General features: G+C 56.2%; 1 protein-coding gene and 1 long non-coding RNA gene across 2 annotated transcripts in view; one reads left to right on the top strand and one right to left on the bottom strand.

Moving 5' to 3' along the window:
• The window catches only part of Col23a1 (collagen type XXIII alpha 1 chain), a 250,231-nt gene that overhangs the window by 56,789 nt on the left and 175,347 nt on the right, over positions 1–18,095 (bottom strand). The window lies entirely within an intron of this gene.
• LOC134471698 (uncharacterized) lies at positions 397–16,480 on the top strand. The gene is made up of 3 exons (XR_010041284.1): positions 397–593; positions 13,342–13,661; positions 15,704–16,480. It is a non-coding gene; the product is annotated as an uncharacterized LOC134471698 (long non-coding RNA).

Genomic DNA, 18,095 nt, shown 5'->3' with positions numbered 1-18,095 from the left:
CCCCGAACCTTCTTTATGTCCAGTGCTGTTCTCTCCCCCGACTTTCCAAGCTGGGGGAGGCTCTCAGCTTGGACTCTGGACACTGCTGTTGGGGAGGCATCCCTAACCGGCTCCCCCATAGCTTTGTCCCTCCCATGGTCCTCCCATCCAGTGTCTTCATGCTGCTGGAATGCCTCGACGGGATGGGTCTTGTCTGCTTTGCTTGCCGGAGGCTGGCACCCAGCATTTGTTATCTAAATTAAGAGGCAGAGGGCTGTCAGCAGGCCTGGGCACTGCCCTGGACGTCACCCTGTGTTTCCTGCTGTGTCCTCACCCGGGCCTGGGCATGGCCTTGAAGCTTGGGCGTGGCTCTGTGACAAAAGAAATTTCAGTTTTGTTTTTTGAGAAAAGGCCTTGTCATGCGGCCACGCCTGGCCTCAGCTCACAGTGCCCGCCTTCCCCAGCTCCCGTGCCAAGCTGAGCCGCCACGCCTGGCTTACCAAGGAACTTTCTAGAAGGAGAAATGCTGTGATCTGCACAGATGGTTGTGGAGCCTGCCAGCCAGATAGGAAGTGGAGAAACGGAGGCACACATTTGAGGCCTCATAGATGTGGGTGAGTTTCAGCTTGGCCGTGCTCTGGCTATGCGGCCCTGCGTGTCACTTCATGTCCCGGGGCTGGCTCAGTTTCCCCATCTGTAACTCAGCACTGGCTGGCACCCGCCTTCCTTAGTTGTCATGCGGCTTGTGGGAACACGGGGCTGCACTCGGCATGTGACCTCGGGGCTCTGCACACAGTCCCTAGGGTCCCCAGGGTCCCCAGGGCCAGGGCAGGCAGGGCCTTGGCGGGGGGCCCTGAGGACAGGAAGTGGGGCAGCCAGGGCCACAGGCACTGACTTACAGCGCGCCTCCATTTGAGGCCGAGCTGGGCACCTGCTTGGCTTTTCACCTCTTAATTGCAGCTGCTATCAGCTGCCAGTCGGCAGAGGCTTCCTCTGAACTCCCGAGGAGCACGGAGAGTTCTGAAATAGCGAAGCAGCCGCCCGCCTGGCAGCCTGGGCGGGCAGCTGGCAGGCCCAGGCCAGAATGAGGCCCACAGAAGCTAAGCGAAGCCAGGACAACGACACAGCTGCCAGGAGGCTGCGAGGGCCCCCCAGGGCTCGGGCTGGGGTGTCTGCTCTTGGTGGGGTGCCTTTCACAGGGAACAGGGGCTGCCCAGTGGGCAAGGTTCCTGCTCCAGGACCTCCCCAGGGTGCACGGTGGGTGGGGGGCTAGGGCGCTGCTGTCGACCTCCAGACACCACTCCCAAATTTGCAACTGTCCCTCCACGTCTGTAAACCCCAGCACCCGACCCGGGCTGCAAGTCCCCCTGCCCTCTTGCTATCAGGATAAACACAGGATTTGCACTCCCCTCACCAGACACCTGGCATAGCAGAGCCACGGGGACAAAGGTGGGACCTGGCACATGCACTCGGCCCCCAGGACAGCTGTCAGCACTGGGCAGAGTGCTGCGGGGGAGCCGCTCTGGGCGCCGGTCTTCCGCAGGCTGATAACCCTTAACAACATCCTGCCCTTGGGGCTTAAATTAGCCCAGGGGATTCTGTTTTCTACAATGGTGAACACGGGGACAAATTCCTCCACTACCTCACTGGCAGAGCTTCAAACACACTGCAGCAGAGAGGAGCCCATAAAAGAGGCTGACACATCAGGTGAAAAGTCACAAGGCATCCTGCTGGTGGAGAAGGGGTTCTAGGAGCAAAGAGTAAGACCCATGGGACATGGAGACTGGCACTGAGTTTCAGGGCTGGAGAGACAGGAGGAGGGCACAGGACACACTGGGGACAATGTATCTCACGTACAGGCAGCTTCTAAGCACAGTTGTTGTCTGTGTCCCACTGGAGCTGACGCCCTGTACCAAACCCTCTGATGTCAAGTGCCTTTTACACAACCCGCACAGAATCGCACACAGAGGAGGACAGCTGCTCAGCCTCTGTGTTACCTAAGCCATCTAATGCAAACACACAGTGTGCAAGTAGTTGTCATACTGTATTGTTTCGGGAACAAGAAGTCACCATGGAAAAATGCCGCACATGTTCAATAAACATGGAGCACGGCAGGCCTAATTGCAGAACACACCCCCGAAGGGTGGCTAATTCCTCCAAGCGGAACCCGGGTCACAGACAGAAGTGCAGCTACGGTCACAACTGCTTCCCAGATCTTTCGGTTTTTCAGGAGAAGTCAGAAACGGGGGGTTTTATGTGAAATATCCCTTATTTTCCATGGTTGGCTCGTTTTAAAAACCTGATGCAGGTCAGCACTGCTTCCGGTGTGGGCTTGGGCTTTGTTGGCTCTTGTGATGAGACTGCAGCTCCGGACACAGCACTCACACCCTGTGTGTGAACCAAGTCCTCTCCGCTGCTCCCCTCCCTGATCCCCACACGTCGTCCCTCATCACGTCCCACAACCGTTAGGATGTCCCAACAATCACCCCTCGTACGAAATGCACCCCAGCTTCCCTAGGCTGAGGCTCCCACAGTTGCCTGCATGTCCTTCCACCTTGGTGGAAGTTTCTAGCCTGAGTCCTCAGCGGAGGCCGGGAGGTGGTCTCCCTGCAGAGGAAGCCAGGGCTGTGCACCAGCCCCTGCAGCCAGGGGACACTCAGGTGTGGGAGGTCCATCCTGGTGTGGGTGGAGTACAGGGAACCCAGCATGGGCAAGCGGACCCACCTCGCTTCCTCCTGCTGTGGTGACCTGGCCTGGCTTTAAGGGGGCCCCAGGGCAGCTGGATACTCAGGCCAGCCCCCCTGCTGGAGCTTGGAAACACCTCACACTGTGGGGGACAGCTTTCCTCCTTTGCCTGTGGGGAGTAGCTGGGGCCTGAGACCTTGTCCCTTGTCCCCCACCCATTCCTGGTGGTGTCTGGAGCCCTGCATGGTTTGAGTAAGTGTCCCCTGAAGGCCCACGTATCAAAGGCTCGGCCACCAGCCTGTGGAGTGACGGGGAGGTGGTGAGCTGTGGGAGTGGGCTTGGTGACAGGGAGTTAGGTCACTGCAGGGTGCATCCATGAGAGGAGACTGGGCCCCAGCCTCTTCCTGTTTCTCCCTGCTGGCCATGAGGTGAGCAGCTCGCTTGCCATGTGCTCCCTGGCGATGCTCGACCTCACCACAGACTGGAAATCAGTGGGGTCCAGTGACCACAGACTGAACCCTCTGGCGCTGTGAGCCAGAAGAAGCCTTTCTCCTTCTTAGTGGATGATGTAGGTGCTCTGTCAGTTTCAGAAAGCTGACCTACAGGATCTCAGGCTGCAGGCCCAGCGGACTCCTTCTCACCAATCTCACTGTCCCCGTCCTCAAAGCCACTCTCTCCCTGAGTTAATGAAATCCAAACTGGGCTCTGGGCCTGGCCTTTGTTCTAGTGAGCCACCATCTAGGCTGGATTTGGGACTCTTTTGGCTCCCTAAAACCATAAATATGTCTTGGTGTCCTTATTCTCCACATTGGTGGCACTAGACGTGATAGGTTGGAATTCTAATGACTTTCCCATGGGCATTTATATATAAAATTCCCTGATGGAGATGAGGACTGGGAAGGGCTCTCCATACTGAGCTAGAGATGTAGGTCAGTGCAAAGGCCCTGGGTTCAATGCTAAGCACACCCCACCCCCACCACAAAACCCAACAACAACAAGAACAATGGACCCTCTCAGACAGTGCAAACCAAGAGTCTTCTGGAGCCCGGGGTTTTCATGGGTGTTGTCCCCTTGTCTGAGTTTCCAAAGTGAGGACGCGGTAACACCATCACTGAGTTTATAAGGTCGGGGGACAGAGCCTAGAGGGTGGCCTCGCTGAGGTCGCAGAGTGAAGAATGGAGCCAAGGCTGAAACCCAGGCAGTGGGCACCAGTGTGAGCAGGGGCCCTGAGGGCAGCCCCAGGGCAAGGGCGGGAGGTGAGGGGAAGCCCCTGGTCTGACCTCCAGAGCAAGAGGGCTATCCTCAGCCCTGATGCTGCGGCTTTCCTGATCAAAACAGAAGGTGGGATTCCCCAGGAAGGCCAGTTTTGAACCCTCCACTCACCCAGACCTTTGAAGGAAAATGACACGCTCGTAATTATTTTGGGGTAGATACCACACTGTCCAGATAAGTCTGTGTCTTGTGGGCCCCGGGGCACAGCTCAGTGGTAGAACGGGTGTCTAGGATTGCGAGGCCCTGGGTTAAAAAAAAGGTTGTTTCATGATTTAGGCCGATAGAAGGACTTTACATAATTACCCTACAGCAATCCCAGATTTCAAGGAGCACGGTCAGTTCCGGCCAGTGGCACAGGAAGCTTTGTAGAAAGAACAAAGAAAACAGATGTAAAGATGCCGTCCGTGTGCTCAGACCCCATGACTCCCTGCTAATCCCACGACTGAGCACGCTCTGGGGATCCCTTTCCGGAAGCAGCGCAAACGGCCTGGCCTACATGTGTGATCTGGAGGCCCTTAGGGGAGAGCCGGCAGTCCTCCCGGCTAGGGAGAGAAAAGCCATCAGAAGGAGCCCCGCCCTGCCCGTGGTCAGTGCAGGCTGACAGTCAGGACGAGCCGCTCGGAACAGCCCTTCGGAGGTCAGGATGACCACAAAGCTGTGTGCACAACGCCAGTTTGCATCTGGGCTACAGCGAACCCATTATGTCCTCCAAAGACTTTCAAGTGACCCACAGCCCTGCTCTGTCTCCACGTGGCCCTGTGCTGAGGTTCAGAGGTGAAATGTCCCCCAAAGCCTCACAGGCGTGGAGGGCGCTTGGGTCACGGGGTTGGGGTTCATCTGTAATGAGCTCACTGAATGTGCTGCCAGGCCGTGGGGCCGGCTGGAGAGGCCACAGGTGACCTGCGGGGTGCCGTATCCTCGCCCTGCCTCCTCTCTTCCCTCCTGCTTCTTGGCTCTCTCGGGTTGAGCACCTTTTCCTCTGCCCGGCCCTTTGAGCTCCTGCCTCGGAGCCGGCCCTGAGCCCACGTCAGCCTCGCCCCTGTGAGCAGCAGGCGTCGGGTTTGTGTCTCTGCAACAGGAAAGCAACTGAGGCACCCTGTTTGCTGACTGCTTGTGAAATCCGCCTCGCCCTCTACAAAAGGGTGGGCTGATGGTGCCAAGAGAGCAGAATAAAACAGGTGCCAGCAAGCGGTGCAGAGTGTTGGGGCTCGGAAGAGGGGCAGGTGAAGGTGACACCTGTCACAGGATGGTGCACACATGAGGTATCTTTCAACATCTGAAAGAATTCAGCCCTTCCTCAAAAGGTTAAACAGAGCTGCCCTGTGATTGGCAACTCCACTGCTAGGTACACACCCCAGGCAATTAAAAGTAAGTGACTATTTGCCCAAGAATGTTCATGGAAGTACCATGGGAAACACTCCAAACTACCCACCAAATTCACTGATACAGCCACACGGCAGAATAGTATATAGCCATGAAAAAGAACAAAGCTCTCATACCTGCCACAACATGGATGAGCTTCCAAAATATGATGCAAAGTGGGCTACACCAGCAACAGGAGGTCCCCTGTTCAGTGATTCCTTTTGTGTAGAAGTGCAGAATCAACCACAGTGAGAGCACTCAGTGGGTGCCTGAGGGAGGTGGGACAGACAGCCCCTGCTTTATTAAGTGTAGGGGTATCCCTTTGGGGGTGCTTACATGTTTGTAACCAGACTGGGACAGCTTTGCAACACTATGAATGCACTGAGTCTTACTACAATCTTCAATTAAACTGGTTAATTTTGTTATACGAATTTTAATTCAATAATTTAAAGTGTCAGATATGGTGGTGCAGGCCTGCGGTCTCCACATCGGGGGAGGCTGAGGCAGGAGGAATGCAAATTCTAGCCTAGCCTGGGAAACTTAGCAGATCCTGTCTTTAAAAAAAGGAAAAAAGAATCCAGCTAAAGCTCCTCGGGTTCTGGCAGAGCAGTCTATTTAATTTCAGTCTTAATGGAGCTTTAAAATAATAAATAAAAATTAAGATGGGAAAACTGACTCTGAGAGATAGAAGAGGACGGGAGAACCAAACCCGAAACGGGCCGCTCTCCTCCGGCTGCTTTTCCGAAGTGTGAAATGCTCCTCCAGCAACGCGGGGCGCGGGGCTGCCCACACCGTGGTCACCAGCCTCTCCCTGCAGCCCACAGCGCAGTGTGGCCCCGGGGCGCAGACCCAGCGGGTGGGGGGTGCCGCACGCCTGCCCGGCCTGCTCTTGCAGCAAGGCCCAGGGGCCACCTCTCCCCACTTGTGTATTTAGTTGCACAAACCGGAGCTCGGGGAAGCCGCTTCCACGTGCTGGCCACAGCCTCTCCAGGACCCTTGGGCAGGGCACCCCCATCCCCGGGCTGTAGGCGCCCCAGGCCGGGGCTTCCCCACGGAGCCCCTCTTCTGAGAGGACTCAATAGCTGCCCCAGCAGTTTGTGGTGATAAAAACAGCTTCAGCGCTGGGATGCCATAAAACAATGAAATAATTTAAAATGTTAACTGTGCTTTGTGGTCGTGCTATGCCCTGCATTTGTATTTGATAAATAACATTGAACTCAGGGCACCGAGGTCCGTGGCGGCCCCGGAGTCTGGGCTTGGTGGAGGGGGCGTCCTTCCCCCAGGCTCCTGCAGCTCTGCACACCCGGTCCCTCGTCTCGGGCTGCCCAGCGGAACCGGAGGCCACCGAGGGACGTGGCAGGCATTTGGGGCCCGGCGGCCTGACTCGAGGGCTCTGCTTGTTTCTTTTCCTTTCCTTTTTTTTGGTGGTACGCAGTGCCTCAAGCTCACTAGCCCAGAGCTCTGCGTTCCTGGCTCTTTCTTAACTTTTACTTTGAAATAGGATTTTAATAACTTAACTAAGCCAACCTCAAACTTGTAATGGCCTGCCTCAGCCTCCCAAGTAGCTACCATTACCAGTGTGTGACACTGCGCACCCAGCTCAGGGTCCAAGTTCCTAACCTGGACTCTGTATTCCCTGAATCCTGGATATCAGAGTTTTTTCTTTTCTTTCTTTGTTTTTTTTTTTTCTTTTGTAGTATGTATCGAACTCAGGATCTCACACTTGCCAAGCAGGTGCTTATGCTGCTAAGCTAAATCTCCGGCCTCAGGGAGTCCTTCGGCCTGTCTTAGTTACCTCCTCATTGCTGAGACAATAAACCCAGCACCCAAGTTAAAGCAGGAGAGGTTTATTTTGCTCCCAGTTTGCGGAGGTTTCACTCATAGCTGGCTGGCTCCACGGCAGGGTGGCCTGGCAGAGGCATCGCAGAGGAGAAACTGCCCATGGCAGCAGAAGAGGAATCCAGCAGGGGGAAAGACAAACATCCTCTGCCCTTATACTGCATCCAGGCTACCGGGATTAGGGCGGTGCCGAACCCGGAATCACCCAACCCCAATCCCAGTGTCACACACTGGAGATCCAGCCGTCTCTGAAAACACCCTGCTACGACCAGAAGGCTTTGGGGGGCATCCAGACACAGCCACAGCAGAGTCCTACCTGTCAGGATGCCTCAGAACACACGGTAGTGTCCACCTCTGAGCCGATCTCCAGTGAGATCCAGGCCACGGTGTCCTGGGCAGCTGCCTGTGAACGCCACCCCCAGCCCTGGCGACTCACGCCCGATGGCCGCACCACACACAGCTGACCTCCTGCAGAATCCGAGAGGCAGGGGCCGCTCTGACGCCCTGGGTGAGGGCGGCACGCAGGCTGCCCTCCACCCCAGAGCCGGGGAGGAAGGAGCTGATGTCGGCTGAAACTGAGCACAGGTTCCCCAGGTATCCCGGTGCCACGACCCTCGTGGACGCCGGAGTCCTCAGGGGACCAAACTCCTTCCACACAAGCATCGATGACCGAAGAACAAAGTGAATGCTTACATTTAAAAATTCTGTTGCAGTAACAGGCTCACTGCCGATAACGCCCCCGGAAGTCCCCTCGCTTTGAACACACTCATCCCCTTGTCCTTCCGCTCCTGGAAGGCCCCTTTCATGAGGCTCTTCGTGGCTGTGATCAAAAATATTCTAGCGTGTCCTCCGTAGTCATGGACCTGGCGCTGGCTCTTCCTCAAAGTCAAAATGACCACAACAGATAAACACGTTTAACAGATTCAAGTCCCTGAGGCAGCCATGGCAGTGTAATTACAGACATTCATGAAGGAGGACACCAGGGTGTTCAAAGCCAGGGGAGGACTTTGAGGGAGATCATGCAATGTGTCTTTACTATTACTGTTGTTTTAGTCTTTTTGAGATAGGGTCTCACTATGCAGTTCAGGCCGGTTTTGAGCTATGTTGTAGTCCGGGCTGGTCTCACAACAATCCTCCTGCCTCAGCCTCCTGAGTGCTGGGATCACAGTTGTGCACCCTCATGCCTGGTTTGTAACAGTTTTTATAATTGGAATGCACCATATTTCTCAATCCCGCCTCATAAGGCAGCGAAGTGTTTGCAGGGAACCGTGTGGCCCTTCTGGAGACTTTGGGTCACTCACTATGAGGTGAGCACTATGGGAATAGAATCCTGCGTTGTTAGTAATGACAAGAAAGCGGTCCGCACATGTTCAGGGCAGACCTCCTCCCCCCGCAAGCGTCCTCCCCACAGCAGGCTGAACCCTGGCTGTGCTGGGAGAGGATGGGGCAGCTGGAGCAGAGGATGAACCAAGCGTCCACGCGATGGCAGTCATCTGCCTCTTGCTCCTGACTGAGCCAGGACTCCCTAAACCACCGGTACACCTGCTGTGACTGGGACAGAGGAGCAGACGGAAGCCGGAGCCTGGGTGAGTCCACCCTCTACCAACGAAGGCCGTAGGACTCCAAGGAGAACCCAAAGCTGAACTCGCAGCTCCACTCCAGGCAGGGCTCCTTCCCTGGCCCCGGAGGGAGCGGCCTTGCTGCCCCTCGGCCACCTCAAGGAGGCTGGACAGCTTTCCCTGCTGGTTCTAGTTGGCTCCACAGAGGACTAAGCAGCCACCGCACCCAAAGGCCACTGAGGCAGTGCCAGGCAGGACGCGAGCCCAGCTTCTGGGGCCTTCCTTGACCCCGAGGACCCGCTCCAGTCCTGTCCCCTCCAGTTGGCCCCTTCTCTCTCAGCTGCGGTGTGGGCAGTGCCCAGCGGCTGCCACATGGAGCAGAAAAGTCACCTTGCTTGCCAAGACCTTGCTTTCCCATTGCGGGAGCCTCAGACCCTGCAGTCACTTGGTGTTCAGGAGGCAGTGGCCGTGGGGTGGGTCTGTCTCATGGCCTGCAGCAGGGTGGAAGTCGCTTGGACCCACAGCCAGCTGTCCACGTGTGGGGGCCCAGTCACACTTGGAAGATGTTAAGTACACTCGCTGTGTCTGGCCTGGGGATGGGATCGGGGGGTGGGTTCCCGAGCGCAAAGCCTCCATCTGCCCTTGAGAGTGGGCATCACCCCTGGGAAGCCCCCTAGGCATCTGAACATCAGCCAGGCCCGAGAGTCCCTGCTTGGGCTGCCCTGGCAGACTGGCAGGTGACACAGCCATCCCAGGCTCTCTGCAGGTGAGTGGGGACCAGGACGGGCAGAGACAGCAACAGGCAGACTTGGGGTGAGGAGCGCAGTGTAGGAGGGGTGCTGTGGCCCGAGAAGGGAGTGAGAGGTCCCCAAAGGAGCCGTCACTGTCCCCTCCTCCCAGGCCCAGGCGCTCTGGAGACAGATGCTGCTGCAAGTGTGCACGGCTTTCACCTTGGGCCACAGGTGAGTGGGTGACGCAAGCATCCCCTGCAAAAGCAGCTCACCAGAGAAGGCAGGGGACCCCTCCCCGTGACCACTGCAACCACAGAGCCACACGCCCCGGGTTGGCACCACATGCACCAACAGCAGCGCTGACTGCAAAATGACAAGGAAAATACAAATCTTGAATAATGAAATGAGTATCGAAGCTTTAAGCATTGAGCTCAGAGCTTTTACAGCCAGCCAGCTGAGTCACCCAGCTCTGAGGGCTCCGACGAAATAGTTTCAAACACAGAACGCTCTAGAAGCCTGCACACAGAGACCCCAGTGGGGAACGCTCAAGGCATGGACAGAGGAGCAGTGCTTGCAGGACACGCTCCGAGGCACATGCAGATCAGAAGGGGATCAGGTCCCAAGCAAACACTGCTGTCCCCTGACAAATGTTGGGATGGAGAGGAGAAACCAGGAAACTCACCCATGTGGCCCTCGAGGACCAGGGCATGGGACGATCTTCATCTGGACACCCGGGTGACCATTTTGTCTACAACAAAAAGGCTGAACAGAGCCAGAAACCCACACAGCTGCACCCTGTGTTCGCCTGGTCCTGTCCAGGACACGCAGACACCTGGGTGAGCATACACCGAGGGATGGTTAGAGGACTCCTGGCATGCACATGTGCACACACACATGCACACACAAACCCATGCACACACCGAGGAGGACCAGTCAGCCAGCAAAGGCCGCAATCCTGTCACCTTGGCAACGTGGTGGAACTGGAGGCCAACATGTGAAGGACAGTCACTAGCCAGCCTGCGTGCTCGTGGGATCTAAAAAGTTGCCCTCGCTGAAGTGGAGAGGGGAGTGGAGGCCCAGGCTGAGGGACCCTCAGGTGGGAGCAAGGCGTCTGGGCGCTGGTCCGCAGCAGGGTGACTCAGGTCACGGTCACGTACCCCAGAGTTCAAAAATCCAGAAGACAGGATTTTGAAATTTTTCTCATAAATAATGTTAAAAGAGGTTAAACTTGATTTAGATATCATGCGACACATGTGCATTTGCACAAGGGTTGTGCTTTTCTGTATCAGTTTAAAGATGAGTAACAAGGTCAGAGGACAAGCTGAGAGCAGACTCGTGTCCGTAGAAAGGCAAACACTGGTGAACAGACAAGCCAGGGAGGGCGACTGAGTCACACGCTGAGGCCGGGGCGGGGCCGGGGACAGCGGTGGGACCCGACTGTGTGCTACTTCTGTCAGCGTCTGAAGTTTCCACTTAAAAGGATTGTTTAAAAAGATGGTTTTTTGGCCCAAACTTCTCTTTTCTCCCAAACTCTGAATTAGCTGTATATTGTTAATTTTTATACTGTGACCATCATTTGAACTTTCAAAAGGAAAACTACCGCACAGAAAAGAGCTGAAAGGAACTGGCTTTCCCGGGTGGTGATCTGCAAACACCCGTGTTCCTCTGGAGAGAACTGGCTCTGCTGGGAGAAACCAAGGCGTGTGTGCAAACGTGCTCTGAAAGGTAAACACACGCATGCACACAAACCCTGGACCGCTGCACACACACGCTTTTCTCTGCGTGTTCCCCCCGCTGTGCTGCCGTCCCCCATCTTGAGCTTGAAGACTCGCACCCAGAATGCCGCCAACAGTCCTCCTGGAGGGCGAGTCACACCAGGGCTCTTTTCATTAGTGTGCTCCCTGGAAGGCTCTCCAGCCCTGCACCGCACTCATGCGGTCACAGCTGACTTGTGTTCCTATCGTTATTAATCAGACTCATGTGCAGCAGCCGGCCGGGCCTCCGATGCCTGCAGACAGGCCCCCGAGTGGAAAGCAGAGGAAGTCCGACAGGCTGGCCCCGCCACAAGGCACGGTTTTCATCAGAAGTTTGGGGCTGCCGAGAGGTGGGTCCCAGTTACGGCCCTCGGGAACCGAGCCGTGTACCGCCAGGCCACGCCGCCTGGCCCGGAGAAGTCTGCAGGAAGCCGGGAGAGAGCCCTGCGTCTGTGGAGCACCGGAATCGTGACCGTGGTGACTGTCATTTTCATTTTACTTTGATTTAAACGTAAGGAGCTAAGGGTGAACCTCAGAAACATGTGGCAGAGTGAAAGGAGCCCGGGTAAAAGGCACCAAGTGATCGTCTTGCACGAGACGTCCAGGACAGGCGACTCCACAGAGTACAGGGGGACAGGGGTCAGGGGCTGACAGGATGGAAGCCAAGGGCGGGCGAGGCTTCTGACTGGGGCCGCCTTCCCCTGCCAGCGCAGCACCCCCAGATGTGATGAACCACGGGTGACACCGGCTGAAGGTTCAGCTCTGCAGCCCAGGGCCCCCGAGTGCGCGAGGACCTTCAGGCCATAAGGGGTGGGCAGCGTTCAAGCTGCAGCTCTTCACGGGGTAACAGGCCGCGCGCAGAGGGCCGACTGCACTAAAAGCCGGGAACTGCACAATCTAACATGGTGAATTTCACATGAAGCGAATTGTGTCCACTTCTGAAAACACACAAAATGAATGCAAGTGGCCCACATAGCACAGCACCATTCTAGAAGCTTCTGAGGACAGGTTCAGGCCTCGGGTCACTCTCCCCACCCTGATTCAGCTCGGCACCGCAGTGTCCCTCTGTCCCCTCAGCAGCCCCTCAGCTCCTGCTCCCACTAGCTGGGTCTGCCCATCCCATCTGCCAGATGGGCCACCTCCTCCCATCTGCAAAGTCCACTGCAGGGACATCAGGGGCTGCCACACCTGCCCGGCGCTCTCAGGAGCTGCCTGCGGCCCTCTTCTGATTTTGCCCCCTCTTGGCTCCTGATGCCAGTGGCTATTTCCTCCTGGGCTCTTTGAAGAGGGGGGAACCTCAGCCAAAAAGATGCCCCCACCCGTGCCTCGGGCTGTTCAGTCACGCTGTACTGACCCCACGTCTACTACTTGTCATTGGGTGCTGGGTGTGGCCCCCAAACTCTGCACAGCCCAGTTGGGCAGGCTTTGCACACACAGATGCAGGCTCTCTACGGGACTCCGGCCTGGGTGCAGCGTCCTGAAGGGCCCTCCCAGGGCCAGCCCAGGGCTGCCTGATGGTGATGGCTTTGCCTTTATGCCTGATTCAGGAAGGGACTCCCAGGAGGTGACCGTCCTGCCCTCTGCCACCTGCTCAATGCCCCCTGTCTCCATGGCCCTTCCTGTCTGAGAGCCAACCTTGCTCTGCAAACGGCCCGGGGTTGGAGCTGGTTGACCCTGTCCCACCCGAATGGAGCAGGGCGGTGGGCTCCTGGGGGGCCCTGCAGCCATGCACAGAGACAGCATTGTTCCTGGGCAGCGTCTGGGGGGGCTCCTGGTGGGAGAGCCTGGGAAGCCCCAGCATGTTCTCAGCACAGCAAGGACTCTGGTGATGGATGCGGGGGGGAAAAACATTCCCACCAGCCTCATCTGGTTTCTATTAGGAAATCTCTGTGCCTGGGTTTCTTTTTCTTTTCCCTAAGGTAAAACCTGTCAAGGACTCAGGACCAAGACCAGGGGCACAGCGGCAGGGGCTCGGGGGCCACCTGATCAGAGGAAGAGATGGGATGGGGGTGGGGGTGTAGGAATATCACACTCGAGCTACAGACAGTGGGGACAGCGCTGGCCATGTGGCGACTGCTGCCTTCCTCACTCAGCCCTGCTCCCCGGCCCTCTCCCCACGCTGCTCCAGCTCTCACCGCCACCCTCTCCCTGTCCCCCCAGCTGTCATCATCCAAGGTCACTGCCCACCTCGATGTTTTGTCTGCCTTCTGCCTGGTTTCGGAGGCCCAGCGGCCCCTCGAGGACCAAGGACTGACTCTACCCCAGCTACCAACGGCAGCAGTGACCCCGAGTCCACTCCTGCTGTCCAGCTCATGGGCCCTGGGCCTTCCTCACCCCATGCACATGTGAGAAGACGAAGAAAGACCAGATTCCTGTGCCCATCATTGAGGACACGTGAGTCGATGACCACCAACAAGCAGGCAGAGGCCGAACCCCACACCAAGCTGGGTGACACTTGATCTTAGACTTCGTTCGGTGCGGTGAGGAAAATGTGTTGTTCAAGCCTACTGTGTTCTTTCTTTCCTTCTCTCTCTCTCTCTCTCTCTCTCTCTCTCTCTCTCTCTCTCTCTTTCCCTCTCTCTTTCTTCTACTCCTCCCCGCCTCCTTTTTTTGTGGCGGTCCTGGGGATGGGACCCAGGACGTCTCACTGGCTCCCCAGGCCCACGCACTTTTTCTGTCTCGGTTGCCTGTGCAGCTCCCAGCACGTCCAGCCAGCCCGAGGTATCCGTCACAGCAGCACAGGCAGACCTGTGGCGGGCCCTAAGCTAGACACCTTCGTGCCCACATTTCTGTTCAATTTCAGGGCAGTCCTGGGACCGGGGCACTCCCTTCTTCCTGTTTGTTTTGCAAAGAAGCAAACAAAACTCCAAGAGAGCCTGGGATTGGAGCCGGCTTGGGGAGCTACTGGCAGAATGGTAAAACCACCTTAGCTCTGGGCCTTAGAAATTGGCAAGAGGAAAATGTTAGTAAATGCAGTTAACAAATAAAGGCAATTAGGGAATAAAAATGCGTAAGAACCAGGCTCCAACCGAGGAGCAGAGAGCTGGTGCTCAGGAGGGAAAACGAAGGCCGCGGAAGCCAGGAGGCAGAGGAGGAGGCCGCAGGCCTGCAGGAAGGTGGCTCTGAAACCTCCCTCGTGTCTCTTTCCCGCCTTTTTCCCTTTTTGTACTGGGGTGAGCTCAGGGCCTTTCACCGAGCTGGATCCCCAGCCCTCTTTGATTTTTCATTTGAGTCAGAGTCTTGCTAAGTCGCTGCCTTGTCCGGGCTGGGCTGGAGTTGTGACCCTCTTGCTTCAGCCTCCCCACAGTGCTGGGATTCCAGGTGTGTGTCACTCGGTCTAGCGTCTTACTTAACCTTCCTATAAGGATAATCAGTCACTGTAAAGAAGGGCTCTAACTGACAGGTGAAATACGGAAGGAAGCACAGACCTCCTCAGAGCCCGTCCCTTTAGTACGTCAGAAGCATCCAGAAAGAGAAGAGCTGTGTGTCCAGCAGACGCACACGAGGCACCCGGTGCGGCCTGGTGGAAGGCTGAGCAGCGCCTGGGAGACGGCCACTCTGATGTGGTGGCCTGGGTGCCGAATTTGAGGTCTCCAAGCCTGCTGCTGGTGCAGAACCAGGCAGGCCCAGCGCGTCCGTTTGTCTGTCCTCCCCAACAAGCATTTAGAGAAGCACACAGAAGAGGATGGATCCCACCTGAACAGGACAGCAGGGGAGGCTCTGCACCAGCTGCTCCCCGGGCCACTGATGGGGTGCAGAGTGGTCTCTGCAGAGACAGACTCGGAGACTGACGCACTGCATGGCTCTTTGATCTAGGGAGTGAGTGCGGGGGGAGGCCCCACCCCCACCATGCACACGGATTGACAGCAGGAGGGGCTCCGAACAGCGTCAGTTCACAGAGTGCTCGGGAATGGGAGGCTGGTGGAGTAAATTACAGCCTACCCGTGCAGAGCAACTCTATGCAGCCTCTAAAAAGAACGAAGCAAAACGAAGCCATAAAAGTACTAAAAGGAACTATAAATTTCTTTTATAATCTCCAATCTGAAGAGGCCCTTTTATATAGGACACAAACCTCTGAAGCTGTAAAAGACGGATAAATGTGGGTACATTAAACAGGGTTTTTTTGCATGACCTATGAGAAAAAATGAAGCACAAATCCCCAGATGTACAAATCTATTAGGAAAAGTATAAAATATTTACAAAGCATAGAAAAATTTCCTCCGGGCATTTCTATAAAAAGAAAATGACAAACAACCCCATAAAAAAGTGGACCAAGGAAATGGCCAAGCTGTTCTCCAGAAAAGAAGTAAAAGCTTCTTTGAAACAGATGAACGAAATGTTTGCCCTTAGTCAGCAGAGGCTGCAAGTGCAAACTTTCCTGGATGTGGCTTCATAGTGTGAGTAAAAATTACAATCACGGGCCACACAATGCAGTTTGCACGTTTGACCTTGGTCCCCTAAGATTATAAAGAAACGGAAAAACTGCGCCTCACGCCTCACGCTGGTACTGCATCTCTTCCAGGCCTCCGTGTGTGCAGAGCCCTAAGCCATGAACATTGTGGTACACTCGTCTGCAGGACCGGCCCAGGCTCGCAGCAGGGGGCGCCAGGCAGCCCAGGGGTGCTGTAGGCTGCAGTCCCCTGGCTTGTGCAAAGCCACACCACGATCTTTACACAACAGTGCGTTCCCCAGGACACACAGCTGTGCCCGCTCTCCAGATGGTCACAGGCTGCCGAGTGGGACCTGAGACACGGCCGGCCTGGTGTGGCGGGGGCCGGGACAAGGTCGCAGCCTTCACGGGAGCAGGCAGTGTTATTTCTCCACAAATGCTCTGACCCTGCTAGGCTTTATCTAGGAATTTATCCCTCAGATGTCACCCGAATGTTATTTCATGTGGCCAGTCCAAAGAGCCAGCAAGCTCTGCCACACAGGAACATCTCAGTCTGGAGCTGAAGCAACAGTGCTGTTACTATCAAGCTGAAAAACACAAGGGGAAAGACTGCTGACTGATGTGTTTACTTGTGTGGGGCCAAAACGCCCTTTCAAAGACCCTGGAAGAATTGGCGATGGTCCCCCGGGGAGGGGAGGGAGCTCTGGCTAACAGATACTGGTGGGGACTTTCCTTCTCATTGTGCATCTTTTTCAGGCATTTGAATTCCTAACAATTAATACCTACTAAAAATAGTAAATAAAATAAGAGGAACAGGACATGTAGACACCGTCACATGTGATGCCTTCCAGGACATCCTGAAGTTTAAAAAATGGGTGCGTCTGAGATCATGGTATTCAAGAGAAATAAAACAGCACACAACCTTCTACACCGCATGGCTTCTTTTATATGAGAAACCCAAACGGCAAATAAAAGCAAAACAAAACAGGAAGTAGTGGGGAGAGCTTGCTCACAGGGGGAAAGGAGGAAGGCGATGAAGAGGGGCCAGGAACCTCACACACTGCAGACGGGGGCTCACAGGAAGCTGCAAGGGAAAGCCGGGCGGCGGGGTGCAGTTCAGCGTTGGGGAGCCCGCCCGGCACAAGCGAGACTCTGGGTTCAGCTCCGAGACTGCAGACAGACAAGGAAGGTGCAGTCTGCAGCAAGGCGGGGAAACCCTAGGACGCGAGGCCACAGCAGGCTTCCTTCCGCCCACGCGAAATGAGCGGCAAATCTAGGGAGAGAAGGAGGTTGCTGGCTCCCTGGAGCTCAGAGTGGGGGCTGGAGAGAGGCGGCTAATCCGTGTAGGCCTTCTTTCTGGGGTCATGGTCGTGTTCTAAGGTGACCGTGGTGATGACGGCACACTTGGGAATGCACTGGTGTCCCTTGGGAGTCCCAGGGCATTGGTTTCGGAGGCCCTGCGGGCACCAGAGTGGTCAAGTCTCTCCCGTGGGACAGCACCGTATTTGCACAGGACCTGCACACGCTGCTGTCCGGTGTCTGTCACCGCTGGGTATCCTGCAGCGCCTAACGCCATGTAACTTCTCTATGGGGTTGCCACACTGTATCACTAAGGAAATGAGGCTGAGAAGGCGAGGCACATCCACGCTCAGTATGGATCTGCCCCGGCCTATAGTTGGCTGAATCCGTGGGTGTGGAACTGCTGTGTGCAGAGGAAGACCAGGCAAGAGGACAGTGAACCACGACTTTAAACAGGTAGCCTATGTAGTACGTGAATTATGCTTCCACAGAGCGGCTATAAAATGCTGGCAAGGTGCAGGCCAGCGTGTAAAAAGCACCACAGCTGGTCTACAAGAAGGGCGCATTCATCCCCATACTCTAGCTCAATTCAGAAGTGACTGGACTGCCTGCCTGGGGAGAGGGAGGAGGACCAGGCGTGGGGCTGGGATGGAGACCCCCCAAGCACCCGGCCCTTCACAGCAGAGAGGCCAGGCCCCCCCCCCACTCCCCTGTTCCAGCAGCTGTCTCTGCTGCACCCCCAGGAGCTGGCTGAGAAGAACAAAACAAACAAATAAAAACAGCCAGCTCCCGCTCTGATCCCAGGCTCCGGCGGGCTGCCTGGGGCAGGGACAGAGGAAGAGCTGGGGTTTCTAGGGTGGCCAAAGGCTCCCAGTCTTTAGGCTCAGAGTCAGAACTGGCTGGGTCTCCCAACAAGCACCCAGAAAGGGAAGCAGGCGCCCTGCTGGGGGCACCTCTGTGTAACCCCTGGGTGAGCTCCACTCCCTCCTCCTATCTGCTGGGTGCAAGTCAGACCCCAGGGGCCAAAGGGGCGCCCTCCCCGGCACACTGCTCACAGCGGCACAGTGGCCCCAAGTCCTGCTCGTTCATGCATCAGGGGCCCAGAGCCCTCCATAAGCCCTCAGCCAAGCTTTGCCCAAGGAGGATGGGACTGGACCACTGGGGGAGGAAACCACGGCACATGGAGATGCCGGACAGGACCACAGCTGCTGCTCTGGGCTCGGCG

Source organism: Cavia porcellus, unplaced genomic scaffold (assembly GCF_034190915.1).
Source record: "Cavia porcellus strain 051 isolate PalLab524CR breed Dunkin Hartley unplaced genomic scaffold, mCavPor4.1 scaffold_19, whole genome shotgun sequence".
NCBI classification, from domain to species: Eukaryota; Metazoa; Chordata; class Mammalia; order Rodentia; family Caviidae; genus Cavia; species Cavia porcellus.
Note: the sequence above shows the minus strand (reverse complement) of the source record. Positions and strands in the feature narration are given on the sequence as shown.